Raw genomic sequence first — 9,001 nt, 5'->3', positions numbered from 1 at the left:
TACCAAATTTCGTTGAGATATCTCAATTTTTGCTCGAGTTATCGTGTACACGGACGGACGGACAGACGGACAGACGGGCAGACAGACATGGCTTAATCGATTTCTTTTTTCATCCTGATCATTTATGTATACATTTGTCTATATCTATCTCGATTCGTTTTGGCTGTTACAAACAACCGTTATGTGAACAAAATTAATATACCCTTGTGCACAAGTGCGCTCGGGTATGAAAAATTATATTTAATTTACTTATGCATTTACTATACAAAACCAAGTGAAATGCATCGAACATCCATACGCACATGTGTATAAGAGGATATGCATTGTTTATGCAATTCTCAAATATCTCCTCGCTGAACTTATTGACGTAATAAGTCGCTGGCATTCCCAACTATGATTAATAAACCGTACCACTTTACAAACAAACAAAAATGTTCGCCGTACATCTGTCAGTCTAAAATATTTTTGAAAGGTAAATTCGATTTTTTTTTTTTTGCGGAACCCAGGGGTAACCTTTTATATTATTCGGTGACACCTACATACATACGTTCAGCGAAAAAAAAATGTTTAAAGAGTTCTTCTACTAAATCTACTACTAAACGATAAAAAAGATTTATTTTTTGCTGAGCTTTTATTTACTGACATTAGGGTGGGAACACGATCGTCAACGCTCCTAGTCTTAACACATATATCCCTAAACTCCATCGCCAGAGTTATATGGGACCCCTTTAGTAAGCTATGTACTGCTTACAAGCCAAACAAGGACTCTCCATGGAGTCATGCAGAGGTGGCACCATTATGGTAGCCTTTGGCTAAGCACACCTACCCACATCCTGAGTAAATCCCAGTTTTTTGCACAGCTAGAGCATAACTCCTTCCATGGTGAAAGAGCCTAATCCTGCGCTAACGCTTCACCTGCCTGCCCTCACATATCTCTCTCTCTCTCTCTCGGATATGAATCAGGCTTATGAAGTGCCTTGCTGACTTGATGCCCGCTCATAAACCATAAGGGCTTATTGAGCTTGATAAATACTGATGTTCAAAATATTATCCCTGCCTCCTCTACTCCCACATCCTGAACCCAACTCAAAACCTGGCCACCCGCTCTCCTTGACCTAAACAAATTCAGAGCAAGCAGGCTAAGCGCCGGCGATTGCTGAAGAGAGCGCCACTGAATCCAACGAAAAGAGCTGAATAGCACAGAAAGGAGAATCCTGCTTAGTAAGGGTACATAATAAACAATTGCTTGTATCCACATTGAGGAACCTCAGCAAAAGTAGCGTGTAGTAAGAAATGATTCTCAGTTATATGTACATATGTTTTAATATTACATTGCCTATCTGCGCTGACAAGAAAACAATGTAGGCGATGTCAGCTTCATGACAGTGTTTTAATAAAAATTGTATCATTACTCTTGTACATTCCAAATTATTTGGTTTGCATGAGGGATTTGGAATTTTGTCGACTATTCGTTTGGAAATATATCACTCCTTATATAGTGACATAACCTCAAGTAAAAAAAATGGGTTTATGTCACTACACAAGGAGTGACATAATCCCAAATTTTAAAATTGGAGTTATGCCCCTTGGAGTAATGTCACCACACCGCTACAAGTGAAGCGAGGCAATCGATGTCCGTCCATGGCTACGTAGAGCTACGAGAACGTAGAGCTAATTGTCAGTCTCGATCAGGGTTGCCACTGACAAAAAAACACCCACCATTTACTTGAAAAAAATCCAAATCTAGAAAATATCTAGCAATAACTTTCTTTAGTTATTTTAATGAAAACCATAGTTTTGTTTTATTTTTTTAGTTATTTCAATAAAAAATTAAACTGTTTTTTAAGAACTTTTTGTTTAACTAATAATACGGTATTTGAGATCATTTTAATTGCATCTTTTCGGCTTGGTGGTTTTTTTCTAATATTTATAACGTTTTTCAAGTACATAAAATTTTTTTGATATATTTTTTTATTTTTTATTTATTTTTTTTTTTGTATAAGAATATTGTTTGTGCTTCTAACAAGCCAATAAAAATAGACGATTGAAGCTATACGCAATATTTAGAAAAATTCAACACTCTGAATTTTTAGAACAATTTAACATATATAGTTTTATAGCTCATGGAATTTTTGTATAACCAACAATGTGCTTAATTAAAAGTCCCGTTGATTTTCTCCCACAGTCATAGTCTGTAATTTTAAAAAAAAAAATATTAAGGGAAACAAAAGCTCCCCAGGATTGCAGTAAAATGAATTTTGAATGGAGCACGATATGTTCGCCTTTTATCGATATACATTTATATATGTGTATGTATGTATATAAAAAATGTGCGTTAAAGGATTCAAAAATTAAAGCAATAAAGCAGACTACATTTTTGGATAGAAATTTATAATATAAAGATAACTACGAAAAATAAAGCGGGAACGAAAAGTTCTAACAAAATACTTACTTCAACAAAACTCTACCAAAATGAGAAAAAATTTACCTGTTTACCAACCCAAATTTTTTTGTACCGATTTTGGTAACAATTTTCCAAAGTGGCAGCCCTGGCCACGATAGTAGATCCATGAAGCTTGAGACCATCCAGCAAAAAAAGCTTCACATAAACTGTTTAACACATTCATGAGCAGTAAGAAATCCATAATAATTATAATGAGAGTTAAATTCCCTTCAAAGCCCAATAGCTAATCTGCTCGTTAAAAAAACGGGCCAACCCGCTCTCGTATACATTATATATTTGCATTTATTCTCTTCATAATAGCACATTTTGTTTCAAAGGACTAATAATAAAAATATAAAGATAATTAAAAGAGTTATTTACTAAGACCTAAAGAGATCCATTGTGCCCTCTACTCATCACAATACCTCTATTTGTCCTACAACTTCCAAAAGTTTAGAAAAGCTTTTCAGGGTAAGTGTATGTATGTGCTGTCAGATATTTATTATTATTGTGTGACCCTTATACACCGCGACCCCTGACGGCAGCAACTCGCTGGACAGATTCTTACGGTGGTCGTAGTAGGGGAACGGGTACAGCGTAGCGAAACCTCAATGACTGGATTTGGGCATTGACGCTCACAATATTGTTCACCGGCTCGAACGTTGTATGAAATAAACCCGCAGGGAGGCTGAGCTGTCGAAAGTAAAAAGAGCAATTCAGTTTTGGACATATGTATGTATAAATTACAGCAAAGTACTTACCCAATACAGCAACAATGCCACACAAATATATAACAGTTAATAAAAATTTCATTTTTTCGCAAACTTCCGTGTTTCTGAAAATACTTTAAAGAAATGTTAAATATTAATACAACCTATTGGTTTTATTAAATTGTTTTCATTTACTCCTCACCATAAATAAAAAAAAAAACTTCTAGAAACAGCTGCGCGTAGTACAATTAATTTTTGCAGTTATTGTTTAATTTACAATTTTAACAAAAAGAAAGTTTTATTTAAATATTTACATGAAAGTGTTGCGTTTGCAAACAAAAATCAGCTGTTCTTTATGATCGCGTACTTGGGGTTTACACAAGTAAATTTTGCAGATACAATAGCAAAACATTCACCCCTTTTTTACTAATATATTCGCACTTCTCTCATTGTCTTCGTCACTGCCATCAAATTTTCGAAGACTGTCTATTGTCTTGACGCTTACTTTACTCAAACAATGTTACAAATAATACATATTTTTAATTCTCTTGTCTTCTATAAACACATGATAATACAACTGTCACCAGTGATGTACCTACTTGCGTCAAAAGTTGAGAGTTGGTCAACGTTCGTTAAGTCCGTCGACGCAAGGGTCGCCAATCTGACGCTCTCTATGCAAACACACACACAGTCTACTCAACTGTCAGTTGCATGCTTGAGCGTCACGTACGCAAAATACTCATTCTGACGGGACTATTAGTCTGCCGCTGATCCTATTAAATTCGCTAAAAAGCTTCACATAAACTGCTTAGCACAATCGTGAGCAATAAGAAGAAGGCGAAAAAAATTTTATTGAAAATCCCGTGATTTAAAAATTTGAAGGTAAAACCGCTGAGAGGCAGCCTGAACATTTTTGAAGTTTGCTAACATAACAAAAATGTTTTCAAATTTTCAATCTCACAAATATATTCTCACTTTCTGTCTCAAATAAAATAAAATTTGAGTATTTGTTGAATAGCGCCGGATACAATGTGCACCGTCGAGATCGCGAGCGAGATAATGGTGGTGGCCTAGCGTTCATCACGCACCACACCGTGCAGTATCGTCTCATCGAAGGAGACATCGAACGCAGGGAATCATCCTAGAATCCGGCCAGGCGATGTCGAGCTCGAAATATTTAACCTTTAAATGAGCAATTTTTTTTTATGTAATGTGCAGTTATAGCTCGGTACATTTTTTTCACCACAGATAGTCAAATTTGGGAAAGAAAATATCAAAAAATTAAAAATCCTAAAATAGTCCTAATTTTTAATGGTTCCTTCATAAATTTTAACTACATTCACATTCACATAAAAAATTTACTAAGTATAGCTTATTTGTAGATGCAGTCAGAGAAAATACATGATAAGGTCAAATTTTTTTTTTTTCCAAAAAATTTCAACATTTCAAAAACGGTGACTCTTTTACCTGAAAAATTATTGCTTATAAGGGAGCTGAAAATTAAAATTTTACTTCGAAATAATCTTAAGACATTTAGCAACTAACTTGTAAAATGTGCAGGAATAAGCAAAATTAAAATGCGCCAATTTGAGAGTAAATGTTCGCCAAAATTACTGCCGTATGAATCGGCAAAGCAACTCTGAAAAATTAACGCAGTGAATTGAATTTAGTTGAATTGACACACTGTTCTGATTACGGCAGTAGCGCTGGAGTTAGTGTGTCTGCGCCAAAAAATTTGCGCCATTACCCAGGCCTCAATTATAATGAGTGTTAAATGTCCTTCAAAGACATTAAGTTAAGCTGTGAATTTGTTTAAAAAACACCGGCCCACCCGTGTCTCGTATAAATTATATGTACATTTATGTATATTTATTCTCTTCATAATAGTACATTTTGTTTCAAAGGACTAACAACCTCCACAAAGTTTAGAAGAGCTTTTCCGTGGTAGGGGGTGTATGCGCCGTCAGAGACCGACCCATTGTGTGATCCATATACACCGCGACCCCTGACGGCAGCAATTCGGTGGACAGATTCTTACGGTGGCCGTAGTGGGGGAAGGGGTACAGCGTAGCGTAACCTCAATGACTGGATTTGGGCATTGCCGCTCGCAATATTGCTCTCCGGCTCGAATGGTATATGCACGGGGCCCGCAGGGAGGTTGACCTGTCGGAAATAAAAACAACACAGTTAAGATTTCGATATATAAATTACAGCAAAGGATTTACCCGATACAGCAACAATGCCACACAAAAATAAAACAGCTAATAAAAATTTTAAACTACCCATTTTTCTGCAAACTTCCGTGTTTCTGAAAATACTTTAAAGAATTGTTAAATATTTATACGACCTATGGGTTTTATTAAATTGTTTACATTTTCCTCTCCCCATAAATAAACTTCTAGCAACAGCTGCGCGTAGTACAATTAATTTTTGCAGTTATTGTTTAATTTACAATTTTAACAAAAAGAAACTTTTACATACTACTTAGTCTTCCACTGACCCCATTAAATTTGCTAAAAAGCTTCACATAAACTGTTTAACACATTCGTCGAGCTGTAAAAAGAATGCAAAAAAAATTAAATTGAAAATCCTACTACATAGGTTAGTTCACTATGTAAAATTCATAATCTGCCTTATCCTGAATTTCGTCCGGTCTATTGTGCCGTCTATTCATTACAATGGCTCCCTTAGTCCTACAACCTCCAGAAAGTTTAGAAGTCCATCCAGAATTAGGAAGTCTATGTGCTCATCCTGTGGCAACACTAAACCTAGACTTTTTTCTCGTCGTCTTTATACGACCTCACACTGAAGAAGAAAATGCAGTGGTGTCTTTTTCGCTGAGTCACAAAAGCGACAAATGCCATCTGACCAGATTACCAACTTCAGCAGGTGTACTTTTGGCCTATAGTGTCATGTGAGGATGACCGTGACAATCCTCGGTTTACCTTTAGGCATCCCCTTAAACTTTAGCTTGATAAAGTTCTGTTGTGATTTTCCAGTGTTGTTTTCTACGGGGATTGTCCCTTTGCTGGGCGCTTCCATGATCATGTTGAAGTCAACCGCAAGCAATTTTTCAGGATCTTGTGAGATTTGGTGCTGCTGGTTTCCCGACTTAGCCAATCGCTCCCCCGTTGCCATCTCTTCTCATGTGGCCTGTTCCAATCGAAAATCATTGCGTACAGAAAAAGCGTTAAGCTTCTCAAGACACTCCAGTACTAGAGAGGATTCACTCTTCGCTCACTACGGTAATTTCTGCGCAAGTTAATCTCTACATACATACTTATGGGTTTTGGAGCCATCTGTGTACCAGGAGTTGGGTTCCTAGCTGCTCCTTGTTGCTGGATAGTAAGACCTTTCATCAGCCCAAACCATATTTTGTAAAGTTTAAAAAAGACAATTGGTTGCATGTTCTTTGGTAATGTGGAGTAGCTCGAAGTAGGGAAATACCTCTAGTGCTATCCCCGGATACGTTCGTATCGCTCGCGGAATGCATATCTATATAGGTGAGACGTTGAATAACGGTTAGGGACTATAGCAACGCGACTAAACTGGTTCTCGAAACCCAATCCATTTTTGGGGCGATCTAGCTTGTACATCCATTTATTTATATTTGGGATACACTCAAAGGCACCATTAGCGCCCCCATAGCTTTTGATGTGAATATTTCCACTTTTGCAAAATACCACACAAAACTTGCTCAAAGAAGTATAGCTTAGGTTGGGTGAAGTCCACGCCGCGAACCGATTACGAAATTTCGAAGTGCGAACCAAAATGCTTCCATCTTAGCTGATATAAAACGATCAGTTAAAATTCCCAGTCTCGCCGAATGAATACCAATCGCACAATAGCAAGTCAGAACCCCCATCACTATCCCTTGAGAGGTAAAATGTTTTAAAGTGCCCTATAAAAACATTTGCTGCAGCAGAGGTAAGGCAACCGACACCTTTCTGACCCTTACCTCAATGTTAGGCCGCTGTTGATCACCCATCTAGTTACCTGGTTCAGGTAACCTTGAACCAGATCAAAAAGGGGTGTCTAGAAATCGTCCCTTAACCAAAAGTTCCACATCATCTACACAGGCGATCATCCGACGTCCCACTTTTTCCAGTTTCTCTAGAAGGTCGTTTACAACCGCAGTCGAGAGTGCAGGCGCCCCTCCACTCCACCGCGATAGTTCTGACACGAAGTTAGCTGTAGATGAGCCTTATTAGGTTGGTTTCAACCCCCAGATTATTTGCCTCTGGAGTGACATTGTTGAAGGCCCCCTTGCTATCGAATATGGCACCTACTGCATAATCTTTATGCGGAGAAGGGGTTCCTCTGACCACTTTACCAATGTGTTTTAGGCGGTATTCTTGCAAAAGTAGCTTTTGAAAGACAGTCACGAGGAATCGTGTTTCCTATGTTTAGGGTTATCAGTCTCTCTAGCGTTTTTAGTAAAAACGAAGACAGACTGATATGCCTGGAACCAGTTAGCGACAATTTTCGATTCGCTAACACACTTTTTGACGCATAATAGCATGCGTCAAAATGTATATCATGCATCAAAAAGTATGATAGCGAACCAAAAATTGTCGCTTACTGGTTACAAAATCTTCCTCCTGAAGTACAAAATTACGAAAAGAAGTGCATTTGACTGTACTTCAAAGTACGAAGTACAAGAGCGAAAAAATAAGTACTGTACTTCCGGAAGCAACACGGTTGGTCACATTACTCATACGCCATGTACGTACGTTCGATTTTAGCTTTTCCGTGATAAATGGTGGATCCAACGAAAACGAAAATGTAAATGAAACATTTCAAGGAGAGGTAACAAGTAGTATGTTGAAATAAAATTACTAAATAGTTTACTATCTTCTCGATGCAGTTTGGGTTGGTTTGATCAAAAGCACGATTTCACAATTTTTTAAAAATGACACAAGCGAATTAGTTTGTTAGTTACAATTTACTATGCAAGACTCACGGAAGTGGGTGGTATTGAACAAAATAGAACGCCAAATGCAGTGCATTATATCAATACCTAACCGCCAAAAAGACATAAGCGACATTTTTTTTTATACAAAAATGTTCCTAGATCATCTAGATCAGAGGTGGGCAGCCTCGGCAGAGCATTTTTGTAGTGTGCGTGCAATTGATGTCACTGTGCGCATGCGATCAAGCAAAGTGTGTATATATACGCGAATACAGGCGCCGGGCGGACGGTGCCTAGGGGTTGTACCTCAAAAATTATAGTTGGTACAGCATGCCACGTTCTGTGCATAATATACGGATGCGATGCTATTAAGTTCTTTGATTTACCAATAAATATTTAGTGACTCATTTGCTATTATCGTAGATCCACTAATTGCATCACGAAGGAACTTCAAACAAAGAAAGAAATCATAAAGGTGTTCCGATATAAGTTCTAATTAATATATATAATATATAATACTATACGTGAAGATTTTCATTGCCCATCAGAAGAAGAAGAGATGAAGCTTGTAGGAGGCTATCTTATTTATGCGGCGATCTATCTGCCGATTTCACGGAAGTGTTTTTGGAAATACCCTGTTAAAACTTAATTGATAAAAATTCAACCATTTCTTTGCACTAAGTTGCAGCTGGTCAAATATTGCTGATTGATCACTCTGCAAATATTTAGTCTGTACATTAAAGCTTTATTTAATTGACAATAAAAATAATTTGGCAAGTTGATTAATAAATGTTAAGAGCCAATATCCTTTATGCTTAAATACAATGCACGCATCAATACGTTCATTCATTTGGTGCACCAAAGGCCAATAGACTTTATGATTACAAAGGTCTTTACAAGATATTTCCTTGTTAAATTTTTCGATATAATTTTAAC

General features: G+C 37.1%; 1 protein-coding gene and 1 long non-coding RNA gene across 3 annotated transcripts in view; one reads left to right on the top strand and one right to left on the bottom strand.

Moving 5' to 3' along the window:
- Positions 1-9,001, top strand: part of LOC118733521 (CKLF-like MARVEL transmembrane domain-containing protein 4) — an 82,494-nt gene that overhangs the window by 50,319 nt on the left and 23,174 nt on the right. The gene's annotated exons all lie outside the window — the stretch shown is intronic.
- Positions 2,814-3,293, bottom strand: LOC118733523. Its single transcript, XR_004992265.1, has 2 exons — positions 3,205-3,293; positions 2,814-3,136 (listed from the first exon to the last, which is right to left on the bottom strand). It is a non-coding gene; the product is annotated as an uncharacterized LOC118733523 (long non-coding RNA).

Source organism: Rhagoletis pomonella, unplaced genomic scaffold (genome assembly GCF_013731165.1).
Source record: "Rhagoletis pomonella isolate Grant_MI unplaced genomic scaffold, Rhpom_1.0 Rhpom_scaffold_00002, whole genome shotgun sequence".
NCBI lineage: Eukaryota > Metazoa > Arthropoda > Insecta > Diptera > Tephritidae > Rhagoletis > Rhagoletis pomonella.
This window is presented reverse-complemented; position numbering and strand designations above follow the sequence as displayed.